This window comes from Strix uralensis, chromosome Z (assembly GCF_047716275.1).
Source record: "Strix uralensis isolate ZFMK-TIS-50842 chromosome Z, bStrUra1, whole genome shotgun sequence".
NCBI classification, from domain to species: domain Eukaryota; kingdom Metazoa; phylum Chordata; class Aves; order Strigiformes; family Strigidae; genus Strix; species Strix uralensis.
In genome coordinates, this window is record NC_134012.1 from 48,891,890 (window position 1) to 48,908,331 (window position 16,442).

Genomic DNA, 16,442 nt, shown 5'->3' on the forward strand with positions numbered 1-16,442 from the left:
GCTGAATAAGATACTCTAATTGTCATAAAACTGCTTTATATTCATTAAATATCAGTGCAATTAAATTCTGTTAGCACCTCTGCCTGTTGGAGGAGGAGGCTACAATTTCAGATTCTGCTTGGTTATTATGTAGGGAGATTTATTCATGAGTATCAAGAAGAGTATACTCATCTCCATTTTCCATGATCCCATGGGTGCAGGGACTTGCCTCTTGGTTGAGCTAGAGAAACAGAATCCAGGCGTGTGGACTAGGATTCAAAACCCAGCATCCTTTAGCCAGTGCTAATTCTCAATTTGAGTGTGAGAGATTGAGCCGGGCATTGCTCTCTGCAGGTGACTCGCCCCTCAGATCTCTCTCAGCTTGTCAGTCATTCAGGCAGTCCCTGAGGTCAGCAGAGAGAGATCCTCTGGTGCCAGCCTGTGCAGCTGCTCTGCTTCCAGGGTTTAAAGGGTGGCTGCAGAGAAGATGGAGACTCCCTTTTTAGAAGGAGCCCCATTGGAAAGACAAGGGCTAATGAGTCCAAGTTACTCCTGGGGACATTCCAGTTGGACACGAGAGGAAAATTTTTCACAACAAAAACACATTAGAAACTCTTGTCCAAGCTTCAGTGGTTTTAATAAACATAAGCACGTGTAAGTCCTGTTACTCTCCCACTGGTAGAACACAGAGAACAAATTGCAAATAACTCAGCAGTTCTTTGTCAAGTATGTTATTTCTTGTATAATATAGATATGAAAAAAAATCCTGTGAAGCTTTAAGAGCAGGAATCTATAATATACATTGATTTGCTCCAAAGCCAGAGGACAAACAGATGCTGAAGAACTAAGGCAAAACTGAGATACTGAGAGTGAAGGATTCCTTGAAGAGACTAGTGACAAATCTAACATCCCTCTACTTCATTCTACAAAAATAGTGTCAGTAAAATAACCACAGTAAAAGTCAGCATAGTTGAACATGCATTCATGTATTTCTGTCACCTTAAACTGGTGCATCTGAAATTTCCTCCACTTTCCATTTACTATTCTGTGGTTGTTTCTCAGTAACAGGAACACAGTTAATTCCAGTTAAACCCAAGCACAAATACAGAGGTTCATAATGTCGGCCAAGCTAAAACCAGAGCTGAGCTGAAAAAGCCCTTGACACCATTTATGTGGTTGTCAGTTAAAGACCTTCTAAAACAGGGACTTCCTGCCTTAACATGAAAGAACAGACTCCACTGAAAGACTTGCAAGTTATTAACATCTTAAATGGTTAATACTGTTAAATCTAAAATTTAAAAAATAGAAGTGTTTTAGTAAGGCTGGCAGGCTAGGACTGTTTAAAAGGTGAAGAGCGAAGAGGGAGTTCTGCAGAATATATGGGGGAGAAACAAATCCGTTGTGCATTTGCCTTCCTGAATAAATACCTTATCCACTTCACTGTATCCATGCTATCTAACATCATAAATCCTGCAACATTCTCAGTAGCCTTACAATTATTTAAGGAAGGATCTGTTCCGTTCATCTCTAACAGCTGCTATTCCCCCAGAAACTAATAGTTTATTCACTAATGAATCCATCCTCACTGGCAATACTATACTCGGTATTCACCATCACCCTTCATTAAAGAATAGAGCAAAGTTCCTATAAATGCTATGAAAAAGTAGGCCGCCAACTACAAGGGGAAAACAACAAAACCCCCACCACCTTTGCCTAATTCTGCCCCTCTTCCCAAGTCACATGAAGTACTCCGTTATTAAGTATCAAAGAACCCACAGAAGTCCTCAGTTTCAGGATGCATTTCCAGAAAAAACTCTTTTAAAAACCTCGAGTTGTTCATCCTTTTCTTTTGCTAACTTTTGATTTTATAACACAGAAAAGCCCCTTGTAGGCTAGAAGCTGTAGTTGTAAGCATCTAGTCCAAACTCAGTGGCCATAAAATAACACCTCTTTGCATCAAATTCACAATACTGTTTTTCCTCCTCCCCTTGACTAGTTTTCCTACAACTCCTTCACCTGTTAGTACTCGTCCTGTACATCTCAGTCATGCACATATTTTCACTCGTTTCTTGATCTTATTGAGACTTTTTCCTCCTTCCATTTTCAGTCTTTTTCTCCCTATTTAACCAAACACTTCTAGTTTCATAAACTCTTCTAGAACAGCATGTCTCAAATATTATTCTAACACGAGTAGTGGGAACATAACCTGAACGGGTTAATAAACCCCTGGGTGCAAACAGGTGACACACACCAGCTAGACAGGAGGGGGTTGGGGTTGATAATCACAGAGGTCACCATTCGAATGAGCACCTGCAGTGTCCTGTGCAATAAGGGTGCAGAGGGAAGGATGCTCCCATTCTTTGCAGACAGAAAGCTAAATGCAAAAGGCAATTCGCAGTGCTAAGAAAGAGGATGCACCTCCAGCTTCTGTAATAGGTACAGAAGCTCTGCTGCTTTTCTCACATTTCATGTCTGACAGCTTCCCATCGAGCTGCTCCTGAGGACTTCCCCTGATGCATTTTCACTGTCCCTACCTGGCAGCCCAGGTGTCTATTCATGCTTGGGGACTGTATAAAGCAGAAGTTGCCAAAGGGTCAGGTAGTAAGTACATCATGGGAGTTATCCAGTGGATTTTTTCCCCCAGGATGAGTCTTCCTCGACTATTTTGCTTCCCACATCTCCCAAGTAACTTCTGTGATTCATGCTTTGTCTCTGTCCACCTGGCCCACACCAAGCACTTTGGTTATCTTGGCTACACTTTGATTAACATGGCTACCTTGCTTTTTTATTGCAGAAATGAGGCTAAATCTTCATCACTTCTCACTCCTCACAGTTTGTGGAAGGTCAGACTGAGACCTCACCTCAAACAATACTGCAGGGTACCTCCACACCCCAGATGGTGCCTTGGAGTGACTGTAAACTGCTGCAGCCTTTTACAGTTACCTAGAGTTTTCTCTTTGTCTAATTCACAGCTCACACTGCAAAGAAAACTCCCCTCTGGATAGTGTAGCTGTTCTGCATTTGTAAGTGAAAATCCTGGGGGCAGGTGAGAGGGAGAAATCAGAGAGCAGAAAAGCACCGGAATGGTACAGAAGTGTCACCTTACAGGGAGGGCACCAGTTACCCAATCACTCTCACACTTCTGCGGTTACATTTCATTCAGCTACAAAAAACCTGTGCAAAATAAGCAATGCTTATGCACTCCCCTCCAAGACAGCAGAGAGGCTGAGCAGGATACTGCCATTTCTTGTGCTTCATTAAGAAGCTTATCTGATAAACTGCTGAGCTGCACCTCAGCAATCCTGACTGCAGGCCCTGCATTTGCCAGGGTGCTGTTAATAAATTAATCAGAAGAGTGGCATTTGCACAGGAGTCATAGAGAAGCTAATTTGGCTCCTCCTCATTTTCAATATTGATCATTCCTTGGGAAAGAAGAATAAAACCAAGCATGTTTCTGGAGGCCTGGTTGAGTTTTTAGTGCTGGTAGCTCGTAAGACTATGGGGGATTGTTTGGTTTTTTTTTTTTTTTTGGTGGGTTGACCATTAATATTAGGAGTTATTCAGAGGTAACATTGAGTTCTACTGTATTTACATCCTTTTGCAAGAGGGTGGGAAGTGTAATGCCCCTCCTCTAGGAGGAAGAGTTTCTTCTGACGCTTGCTTTTAATCATCCTTCCAGGACATGATTGAGCAAGCTGTGATGAGCAGGCTCTCCTGGACAGTACTCCTCTAGTAAGTAATTGAAAGGTGAATTGGAAATATAACTTGTGTTGCTATTAATGTATGCAAAGAATCATTCCTACTTCAGTGTTGTAGTAGGTGTAGTAGCTGACAAATTTCCTAATTTAAGAGCGAGCACTGTCAAGAAGGATTGAGCAGGGAACCTGACAGAAGACAGCTGCTTCATCTGCCAAAAAAATGAATCTAGTTTAATCCATGTTATTTGTTTTACAAGCAGCAAACTTAACGCTGCAAAAGCCCAAGAGGCTAAACTGATCTCTCAGCACTTGCCTACTGGATGTAGAAAATCATCCGTGAACTCTAAATAATTTATCCATTTAAATGTCTTTCTGGGCTGACCACTCTAATATTAAACTTTTTTTAATGGAAAAAAACCTAAAAGAATTTTTCCATGTTACAATATATTTTGCATCTTTTCCCCTCTTTGTACTTGCCTCTAGGAGACAGCCTGTGTTGTTTGGTTGGTGTGCTCAACTCACAGCAGAGCTTGCAGACAGGTGGTCAAACATAATAATAGCAAAAGCCCAAGATATTGAGCATTTCCACAGCAGCCAAGGGGTTAGTTTTTCAGGAGGCCTTCAGGTCCCTTATAAAGAGAACATTTAAGCAAAGGCCACAGGCAGTTTTATAGGACTGGGATTAGCAATTTAAATGAGGGAAGTTGTCTTGGCAGTTCTCATCCTGAGCCATGGCGCTGACCGATTATGTATCAGATAATTTTTAGGGTAATACTAGGAAGTAATTTCTTCATACATCATACAGTCCGCAGTAAAACCTAGGCTTCTGAGGCACAATACTTTGAGAAAACTGAGGACATGTCGCCTTCTCCTTTGTATTTGCTCCTCTGTTAACCTGCAGCTGTAGTGTGTAATCGTGAGAGCGAGGCAGGGTCATGCTGTGACAGGAGGACAGGTCTCCGTTAGGTCCGTGCCTCTCCCGGAGCTGCTGGTGCAGTGTGCTTACCTAGGCCCAGACCAAATTTCAAGCTGTGTTCCTGCAGGGGAAGCCTGATGCAGTTCCACTGCCTGTCTGCCTCGCAGGGCTCAGAAAGAAAAGATGAGACACATTGGGAATAATCATCTGACCTACTAATGCGCCTTACAGGGCTCTAAATTACCTGCCACCACAGGGGGGAAAAAAGGGCTTGGATACTTCTCTGAACAACTCAGTAACAGTCTCTGCTCAATGCACGGCATCGATCAAAAGAGCAAACAGAATTTAGGATGCAAGCAGAGCGGTGTTGAAAATGATACTGAAAGCAAACACCGTCATATAAATCAGTGACAGAGCTTCCTCTGAACCGCTGTTGTGCCCTGATCACTTCATCAAAAAAGGAGTGGCAGAGGGTTTACAGACAACAAAAATGAAGAGAGGCTTGGGAAAACATCGATTATGTGGAGAATGAAATGACTGGAACAGTTCAGCTTTGAGAGGTACTATTTAGGGTGCCATGGATAATACATTCACTAAATTGAATTTAGGGAGAGCTGGGAATTTTCTAACTGCTTAGTTCCAGTAGAAAATGTGAATTTGTCAAAACAGAGGTATTTTGTGGGAATATATAATTTAAAAAAATTATTTCAATGGAATCACAGCCAAGGTTTCTGCCTGTCAGGGACTTTCCTCCCATTAGAAACATGCCTTATCTCCACCAAGCAGGCTCTCTGGGATCCCAACTTTCTGTGGGAGATCTGTGGGAGATGGGCCTCCTCAGGCATAGGGCAAATGATTATTCAGGTTCAAAACTCCAGGGCAAAGCCACTCTAGGGACAAGCAGCTATTTGAAACAAACTTTCCAGCGCTCTGGGAGCTTTGGATCCAATAGCGCTGTGTTTGTAGAAAGACAGGAAATTTTAAATCCCCTCAAAGCTGAGTCTCTCAGGATTTCATGAGTATGGCTTGAGCACATTGTTCATTTAACATACTCCTCTTCATAAAGGAAATGAGTAGGCACACAGAGACCTGAATCCGAGGTGAACCAAAGGGTGCAGGCACTGTGTCTTTCCCCAGAAGCCTTCTAAGACAACCATGAATCTGCACCAATAGTCCTCCAAAGGCCAAAGAGCAACTTAATGGTAGACCTCACAGTTTAGGTCTGCTCCTGTGGCTTAGGTGCTGGAGTGGGAGTGCATGGTATCAGTAGAATCCAAATAATTCAGGCAGGGAGAAGTAATTCAGTGACAGAAAGCTTGGATGATCTCATTCATGTTTCCCATTAACACTATCCGTAAGCATAGGGTTGGAGAGTGGCTACAGATACTTCAATGGTAGCTTTTGCTGTCTTCATTTGCATTTCCCTACCCAAAATGGTCAGTTGCTGAGCAGCCAGGTTGGGTGTAATAAGGCTGTGCAGGGTGATAGCCACCATCTTGAACTGTTGCTCCTGAAATGCTGTTGTTGAGCAATGACAAAGTCATGGTGCTAGTTCTTGGCAGAAGGCATCATCCACTGTAATCCCCCCGAATACAAAGCTCCTCCTGCATCCATTGCTGGTCATCCCCTGTTCTGAGGACAGTGTTGCCCCGTAAGATGGATGCTGCATTCATCTTCTAGACACAATCTCTGATCAACAAGGGGCAGAATAACTGCAGAGACTGTGAGAATATTATTAACCCATCTTCCTGATCTGTGTGGGTTGGGAGCAGGCCATCAGGGTGTCCTCTCAGAGGTAAGCTGCGGCTGGGGGAGTAAGCCTGTCATTCCCTCACCCTTCCTTAGGCCTTTGTGGTGGTCAGCAGTGATTCAGGCAGCAGGCACTGCGATGGCATCTGTAAGAGAGCTGGGAATGGATGAGCAGGAGCAGAATTCACACTTCATTGAGGGGGATGGTCATAGGGACAGCGATGTGCAGCCATCATCTATGTGGGGCAGGCGAAAGGACGCAGCAGCATATCCTCATGAAGCCCACTGTCCTGATGGCAAAGGTGTGTAGGAAAAAATTCCCCTTGGGAGTGCTTGGGAATGCACCTTTTCCCCAGAGCACTCTAATATGCACAATTATGACTTTCTACCCCTAACCTGGGGAACTCCTTACTTTATCCTTAAATCCCATAAATTTTTGAAATTTCTCAGCTCTCTGGCAACAGCTTGTGGAAAGTAGCCCTCACGGGATTCAGGGGAACACAGCTGTAGTGACATCATAAAATTCCTCAGAATTCCTGAGATAGCACACTGCTCTGATGTCACAAAAATGACGAGGGGACAGGTGGGGCAGAATGGAATGACATGACCTGTACAAAATGAAATATTAAATTATAACCTTTTGAAATGTCAGAATTTTAAACATAATAAAAATACCATTTGTCTGTCTTCAGTGTAGTTGCCTGTTGATAGAAAAAGGGCACATCATTTAAAGGAAAGTCAAGAAGTTGAAACCTGATTTAAAAAAAATACATTTAGTACACCACATACAAAAAAAAAAAAAAAAAAAAAAAGCTGTAGAGCTCACGGTTCCAATTCTATTAGGCAGGAACAAAATATATTTGGAAAGAAAATAAAAATCACTCACTTCAAGCCACAAGATCACTACTAAACAAAGAAACTTTCCATGAGCATGTACTACTCATTATTTCCCTGCTTTGGAAACACCTGTAGTTTCCCCAAAGCACACTCTTCTGGTCACTCTTGGAAATGGGTTATTGGAATGTCTGGATTGGTAATCTGCTTGAAGAAGTCATAGTTTATTGTCCCGTAGAGCTTCAGTCAGCACACGTATCCTATGCATGCAGGGACCACAAATTGCAGGCATTGCAACTTGTAGATTCTAAGAAAATGAGGTACAGGTTATGAATTTACAGTGCAAGGAGGTCACTGAAACAAGCCACGTAACATGGAAAATTTACTTTTAGCAAGAGTAAAATAGTGTACATTTAAAAAAAAAATATATATAAAAAATCAGGAACCCTTCTTTTCAGGACATTAACTCTTTGCTACTTGTTTGCCTGGAGTTTACATGGGAATTAAGAGATTGGTTTTCTCTAGAGCAGCTCTGATGAGACTCCCAGTCTGGGAACAGCTCTTCTCAAAGACTGTTTCCTTGAGGAGAAGCTGTGGTGAGGGCTCTCCAGCTCAGGAGGGAACAGAAATGCTTTTGGAGAACATGTAGGATGAGGGAGAAGTAGGGTGATGTCATCACTGTGTTCTAAAGAGACAAAAAATAGCTCTTTAACGATTTTGAATATAAGTGGTTGTTCCTCTCCCCTGAGTTGGCCATGAGGAAGCATAATGAGCCTACTGCACCCTTTTCTCTTAATTTAAAGCCGTTGCAGAACACTGCAGAGAGGCTTTGGCTCTGGAGAGCTGGAATAAAGCGCTCACTACCAAAGGGTGGCTCTAGGGAGGTGTTCGAGCCCATTCCTGTGACTGCCCTGACCCCTAGGGACTGCAGAGACAGTTAAATAACTTACAGATTCAATTGTTTTCAAAAATAAAGATATATGTTTCCATAATGTCTTGAGCTACAAGGGAGCTTTTATCAGCAGATATCTTCATTAGGAAGAAATTGTCAAAATCCTTCTATTTTAAGCAATCTCTACAATTCCCAGGGAAGTTTTGCTCAGTTTTTATTTTACACCAACCAATTTTTTTCTCATTTGGGTGTTGACTTGAGATGGATTTTGCTACCTTAATTAATAAATAGCTTCATTAAAGTATCAGTGCTGCTAAGATGCTGGGAGTTAATGTTGTAAATTTAGCCATATCAGTTTGTTCAGGAATGCCAGATCTCAGGCTGGAAGCTTTGCAAACTTCTTAATAAAATACAGGTGGTACCACTGTTAATCTGTTTGCAGTCTGATATGGCTCACCTACAGGAGATGTCTGATGACCTTTGAGAAGTACCATCTGGAAAAACATTAGTATATTTTAACAGGTATGAGGTGAAAGCAGCAAATCATTTCTTTCCCTCGGGCCTTTCAGTTCAGCAGCAGACGATGTATGTGCATACGTAATACCAGGGCAAGTTCAGCTCTCCTTCAGTAGCCCTCTGCCTCTGATCTTTGGCTCATTATTTCAGGACTTATTTTCAAGTAGTGTTAGTTTCAACCAGTGTGGGGGATTTCTCGTGCAGTGAGTATGTGAAAAAACAGAAATACAATCTTTAGGGCCCCACTGCATGAAATGTAGAATAGCCACAATTTCCTTTGACTCCTCTTTGGCGCCCTAATGACAGAGACAACCAGACAGAAGAGGATTAAGAAATATAATAGGGGATGCACCCGTGATCTGGAAAACACACATGTGTTTTTAATATTTTTGTGGATCTTAGTGCCGCTAAGGCTGTGAAAAGGAAATCTTAAATAAGGATTTGATGACATAAAGAACTGATCCCTGTCTGTTCCTCTGATTTCAGTCAAGAGTAGTTAACACCTCACGGGAACTGTTAATATCTCATTGACCCATGTATTTATTATAAAGTGATGAGGTACTAAAAAGATGGAATTGTATCAAACAGTTACCTGAATGGTGGTTTTAAACTGAGAGAATGTGTTTGCATGTGGGTTTCTTCTCCTCCAAGTCGGTGCATTAGAGTATCCTGACATATATTTGTCTGTAGAAAACACATAGACATTGTTTCTTAATCACAGCTGCAATGGCAGGAAAGACTCTGTGAGTCTGATAGGAGAATTCGGTATGACGTTAGCTGAAGGACCATCGGGTGAATCCCACATCACCTCTGAAATACCAGCTAGTACTCAATACAGACTCCCTCTCTAGTCGTTTAAAGCTCATTTGTAATCTCGCAGCGTTCCCAGGGGGCTCACAGGACCTTCCGAATGAGGTGATCCCACCATGGACATCCTTGACTCCAACAAAGGGGATGCTCCTCTGTTTAAAATCTGCCCAAAGGCATCAATTGCTTTTAGAGTGAATGAGTCCATAAGCCAATCTCCTGTCTTATCCCTGCTTGTGAAGAAAGCTCTTACAAGGTGCACGGCAGTATTCCGTTTTTGTGCTGGGCAGTTGATTTTGCATCAGAGTACGCTGCCTAAGGACTAACCATTTTCTGTAAAACGGGCTTAAAAATGAATGTTATTAATACTCTGGTGTTCTGTTAATTCCAGCTTAATTCCATTAATTCAAATTATTAATTCCACAATAATCCTAAAATTTTCAGTTTATACACTGCATGTAAGTATTACCATAGTTTCGCATTTGGGTCCCAAGTCTTCTATTTGTGTCAAGCTGATTCGTTTGCTTGGGGCATTTCTGACCATGTGGCTTGGGTACTGCTGAAAAGAAAGGTAGCAAAAATGCTAATGGTTGCTTTTATGACAAAAATGGTGACCAGTAAAGCAAAAGATGTACAATTGTGGTTACATCCAGAACAGATTGCCAGAAAGAAAGATACAAGACTGGGAATCCCACCTGTAGGCATCTTGTCAAATTTATGACATAGCAGGTGCTATCAAGAGGACAGTAGAGTATTTCAAAGATGGGAAAGAGATGAAGGAAAATATCATCCTGAATGAATGGCAGGAAGAGTGAATTCAGTCCTCTGTCCAACATAAACAATGTGAACAAAAGTAATATAAATTGCAAAAATTTATGCTACATTTAAATTGATTGCCGAAGTTTGAATAAGACATAAAAGATGCTGTAAAAAGTGGGGATCAGTATATTTGTGCACAGTGGCACATCATTGCATTCATCCCTCCTTGTGGGACAGAGAACTGTCTTTCTGCTATGAAGGTGCTAAGTTAGTGTTCATGGCTGTTCTGTCTGACAGATAGTAAAGGTTTATAAAGCTTCACATTTCTGTCTATGGATACTGCTGCAATCTGTTTGTGAAAATGATGCTGGATCAAATTTACTCTTGCCCATTCTCAGGCATAAATAACTGAATTTTCACCTGCAGGGACCAGTCGAAAGCAGCACAATACAGACAGGTGCATTTGAGGCATTTTAAGAACCCAGTGTAAGCAGGAGCCCACCTGTAGCTTCACTGAACTTTGGTTCTTGATTGGCAGTGACACTACAGTAGACGACATATGCAGATCTTCGAGGTTCTGGAGAGCTGAAAGAAGACTTTCTTCCAGTTTGTGTCACATAAAGACGAGAAGAATCAGTTTCATCATCCTTCCTTTGACCCCTTTGTTGGTAACTTGGTTTTACTCTGAGGTCTGAAGTGTGAATTTCTAAAAGTGAAAAAACAAACAAAACTGTTGTGCTGTTCTTCAAAAATTGACATACTGGCTGGGAAACAAGATCAAAAAATTGTTCTTTGTGGGTAGCCCAATCGAAATACATTCAGTTATTTTATTTACCACATGATGCTCAGCAATGAGAAGCCAGTGCTAAAGTATATTACCTCCATTTTCAAAGGCTCTGCGATCTGTTCTGGGAATATTCTCACTTGCTACTTTCCTTCCTGAACGCTCTCCTTCTCTTTTTGCATTATTAAATGTTGTAGGAACTGTATTGCCATCACCTGGAAAGGCAAGAGAAAGAACGGTTTAGCTGCTTGTGGGTAAGCACAGGGAAGGGCACTGCCGTTCTCTTCCTTCCACCTCTGGGAGCTCGTGATTAGTTTAGTGCAATTTCCTTTAACCTCTCATTTTCTCTGCTTCTCTGTCTTTGGTTAGTTCTTTGGATACTGCCAAGTGTAACTCGAGCACCTGGTGTGTGTCTGCCGTGCTCTCTAAGGAAATACCATAATGCAGAGGTTAAAGAAGACCATGGCTCCAAAGTAAGGAACCAGCTACAGCCACCTGCTTGTTCTTTAGCTTCTCACTTTTCATGAATGATACTTATGGATCCTACCCGATCGAATATGTGGCATATTCAAGGTGCGTGTCATCATTGTACCTAAAACCTCAAGAGAACTCACTTGAAGAAATGCTCTGGGGAAACACCTCTATGCTTTTCTCTGAATGTATCTAATTATAAATACAGATAAATATGACAAGCTATATCCATATATTTCTTACGGATTTTCCTGTCTATAGTCTAAACATATATAAATATTCAACAGAAATAGCTTGTCAAAACTATTTCAATACAAACGTGTTAAAAGCAGAAAGAAGAAGAAAATATTTTTGCCCAGTTCTGTTGAACAGCTTAGGCTTTGTATGTCTGTATGGTTCAAAGTTGAGACAGTTTTTCCATTCCATTTTTTATTAGCACATCATCCTACTCAAATCTCCATTACATAAGAGTATTATCAAGAATTTATCCCTGAAATTGACACTAATGTGAAAATAATTTTTTTTTTTTTAATTGAAAGTAGTAGGTCATATTTCTGTCCAGAAATTTCTGATGACTGATCTACTGGTGAGTCTGATGTGTTATTATAGTCAGAACATAATGCTTTCTCCTCAAGTGGAATTATGCTATTGCTTATTCAGTAAAAGAACTAATACAAATTTCTTTTTTTTTTCAGTCATGCCACTTGCTCAAGAAAGGAGAAACAAAATACAGGAGGTAAATACTTCTTAATTGGTATATGTTGTATATGTTATAATTTGTATTTCTTTGTCCTGCATTATGTTGGATAAAGCCTAGCATTCAGAACAAAAAGGGAACTCTTTTGTTACTGTCTCTTAGAAGGCACTTGAAGGGGGTATTTATTTAATCTCAATTTAGTTATAGAAAAGTTTGATGTGTGGCTGCGTTTCATATTCTAGACACCCAAGACAGCCAGCAGAGAGCACAGAGCACCTCTGGGAAAGGGACTGGTCTCACCTCTCTTTGGCACTGTCTTAGGATGCAATAAATAGCCCCCTAAGAGTGCCTGCACGGCCTGATGGGGAATTGAAACTACATTCCTACCTTAGGATGGTTAAAACTAGGCTACACAAATCTTGATCTTGAAGAAAAACTAGATGCAAGACCTATGTTGTGTATCTCAGGAAAGTACACATGGGGTTAATAGCCCATTTGTGCCTTTTCCACCTAGATTTGATACAGGTAGTCAAGACATGGGTGACACTATATATATGTGTATATATACAGAGAGAGAGAGAGATGGGGGAAGATTACTGAAGTGTTTTTATGCTCTTTGTAATATGCTGTCTTTTATCGACACTAAATTTAAAAAGTGGGGAGGAGGGGCAAACTTTGTGATAGTTTCTCCATGTAACAGTAATTTTAAAAGTGGTAAACATTGTCCAAGAAGATGAAAAGTACTTGCCTTTCTGCAAGTCTCGGTCGGTAGCTTCCAGGGGTAACCGCTCGTTTTCCCGAAGTGAAGACACAGTTTTTGTTGGTTGGTGTTTGTGAGAGGGCTGAATCCTCTAATACTCTCCTAAACACACCCCAAGAGGGGAAAAAAAAAACCCAAAACAAACAGCTAAGTTTACTATACGGGCAGCACTGCTGTTTAGGAAAGAGTGACTAAGTTTGTATTTACCAGATTTATAGCATATTTCCTTTATTGCTCTTTCCTCTTCAATATCTGCAGCAGTCTTAGGCACCCAGTTAGGAACATCTGTAAGAAATACTTTTCAAGGATTACTAGACAGCTATACAAAGACCTTCAGCAATTCTTAATAACCAACCACCACAAGGAATTTCACTTTGGTCACAGCCCTTCTCTTTTACTGGCTGCAGCCTCTGCTTCTGGCCAGACAATTGATTCCTTGCTATTAGGTATTTGCAAGCGCAGTGGACTTGCAGTGACGACACGTATTAAGAAGCAAATGTTTGTTGATCTAAACTGATTCAAAACCATCTTCACTACTCGTGATCCTTCTTTTACCCCCAAAAGGAAATCTTCTGATGAAACGTGTCGCCAGGGAGTGCTTGTCACAAAACCTCTGCCCAAAGTTCCTCTGTTGATTTCACCAGACTGTGGGTTTCTCTAGGCTGGCTTTATTAACAACTCAGAGTTGGGCCATCACCTCAGTGAGTGGCAACAGCTAACAAAAAGTGCCCTCTATAGATACAATATAACATACAATACAAAGCGTCTTTGGTGATTTTCCAGGAACTTTCAACTCTTAATTCATCATCCATATCAAAAGTCCATTATATTCCACAGTTTCGACTAGTTCTTGTCGTTCCGTTCTAACTCCTCTTCGGACACCGCTGTTCACTGATGCAGTCTTCGGTCATCATGGTTACTTATCTTCTGAACAATCTTCATCATAATTCACTTTTAGACCTCTGAGGAAAGACTCAAAATATTCTATTTAACATATACTTAATCTGTGTCTAGCTTTTCATTACTTAGCTGTTCTAAGTTGCTTAAACTGTCAGTATTGTTCCTAGAGCACCTGTGCTCTATTGCAAATAATATCTATTTATTAATTATTCTTGCTATTAATAATATCCTAAGAGAAAAGAGTTTTCTAAAGCTTGTTCCTTTTACAAATTCCCTCCTTTTGTTTTTCCCATCGCACTCCTGTGATCTTTCTTATTTATAATTCCACATCTCTCTTTCTGTCTTCTGTATTATAAAAGAACAACAACCAATGTAATATCGAAACAAAACAATCACACAGACTATTATGACTATAATAGTTAAAAATAATAACAATTAATTTAAATAAAACTTTAGCTGGGGAAATATCAATTGGCTGTCTTGGGGTATTCCTTATATCCCATAACACTAAATTTAAAGCATTGGGCCACTTCAGGCCAGGCTGTTTACAAACCTTAAGTAATTTTTCTTTTAAGGTTCTGTTCATTCGTTCTACTTGGCCAGATGATTCGGGGTGATGGGGAGTATGAAATTGACTAAAAATTCCTAAGGAATTATAAATTGGTATTAAAATATCTGCTGTGAAATGACCCCCATGATCAGACTTCAGGAACTCCCTATTTAGGAATTATTTCCTTCAGTAAGATTTTTACTACTGCTTTTGAATAATTTTTCCTGGTAAGAAAAGCTTTTACCCATCCTGTTAGCTGATCAGTTATCACTAACATGTAAGAGTACCCCATATTTTTTTTGGCATTTCAGTATAATCAGTTTGGAGCTTTTGAAAAAGGAATGGTGGCTGGAGGTCTTTTTCCACTGGGTGCCTTAATTCATACAGAAGGATATTGTTTACAAAGTTTACATCCTTCACAGATTCTTTTGGTTGCTGCATAAATTCCCAGGGCAGCCCAAAGTCTTTGAATACGGAGCGCTAAGCTCTCTGGCCCCCCATGAGTTTTTTTGTGATGCCATCGCGTAATCGGTAATAAATACCTTCTTGGAAGAAGAGGCTTGTTATTAAGCATCCATTGTTCTCCTTGTGGCTGGGCTCCAAGCCGGATCCACTGCTCCTTTTCTTCATCAGGGAGGTCTTCAATAGAACTTATTTATATCCAGAAGTTCGGATATCGCCTCATGTTGTGATAATGACATGATAGACACAACCTGTCGTGCTGCAGCTCTAGCTGCTTGGTCAGCTAAAGAATTTCCTTTAGATATCATATCTTGCCTCTGAGTATGTGCTTTTATATAGATGACAGAAATCTCAGAGGGTAATTGTATCGCCTCTAATAATTCTTTGATCTGCTTTCTATGAGGCATAGACTTCCCTGCTGATGTTAAGAAACCCTGTTCTTTCCATAAAGTCCCAGTTGCGTGGCAGATACCAAAAGCATATTTAAGTCCATATTTTGCAACTTCTGTAAGAGCAATTACTTCTGCTCCCTGTGCACCTAAAGGTGCCAGGAAAAGGTCCCACCAATAGTACCTGCATTTCCGTAGTCACTGCAAAACCAGTACATCTTCGACTTTCTTCATAACAGTAGGAGCCATCCGTGAAGAGGTTCAAATCAGGGTTATCCAAAGGTTGATCCTTCAAATCATCTCACGGTTTGCTGGTTTCACTTAGTAATTGAACACAGTTATGATTATCTTTTTCTCCATCGGAGGGTAAAGGCATTAGGGTGGCAGGATTCAATGTATTGCACCTTTCCAATTTCAAATTATTAGCCAATAATAGAATGATCTCATATCTATGCACCCTTTGAGGAGATAAAGTTTTCTCCACATACTCTTTTAATAATATCTGTACTTCATGGGGTACACAGTTAGTGGATGTCCTAGGACAATTGTCCTGTTTTGTTTGTTTTTCTACTATTTCAGCTGCTGCTGCTATTGCTCTAGTGCAAAAAGGAGTTCCTTTAGTCACTGGGTCTAATGTAGAAGAAAAATAGGCAACAGGTCGTTCATGTGGTCCTAAAGTTTGTACTAACACCCCTCTCGCAGTTCCTTTATTTTCATCACAATTTAAAAAGGTTTTGAATAATCAGGAAGTCCTGGCTTTAATATGAATCCAAGATACTTCACTTGCTGTTTGCAAAACTGTAATTTGGACAGAGATGCACAGAGTTCCTTTTTAACAAGTCGGATACATAGATATTCAGTATCTCTCATACAATCATCCTTAGTTTTATTTGCTAATAACAAATCATCAACATGTATCAAAACAGACTTCTTTGAAAAAAACCAAATCTTGTAAGTAATTTTTCAAAATTTGAGAAAATACTGTTGGAGAACTAGTAAAATCCTTGTGGTAACCTAGTCCAAGTTAACTGCTTCCCTTGCCACGTGAAGGCAAAGATTGATTTGCTTTCTTCCACAATTGGAATGCTAAAGAAAGGTCCTGTAAGATCAAGCACCGTGAAATACTGTGACTAGGATCTGTACCACAGGATGTGAAGCAATTACATGTTCATTTACAGCTCGTTGATCTTGAACAAATCTATATTCAGGGTCTTCATCTTTATCTACTGTATGTTTACTAACTGCTAAAATTGGCGTATTATAAGGACTACGACATTCC

The 16,442-nt window shown here is 40.5% G+C and overlaps 1 pseudogene; it reads right to left on the reverse strand.

The window, feature by feature from the left end:
• Positions 1-1,632: 1,632 nt before the first annotated feature.
• LOC141938259 (uncharacterized protein C12orf50 homolog) lies at positions 1,633-15,381 on the reverse strand (annotated as a pseudogene).
• Positions 15,382-16,442: the final 1,061 nt, after the last annotated feature.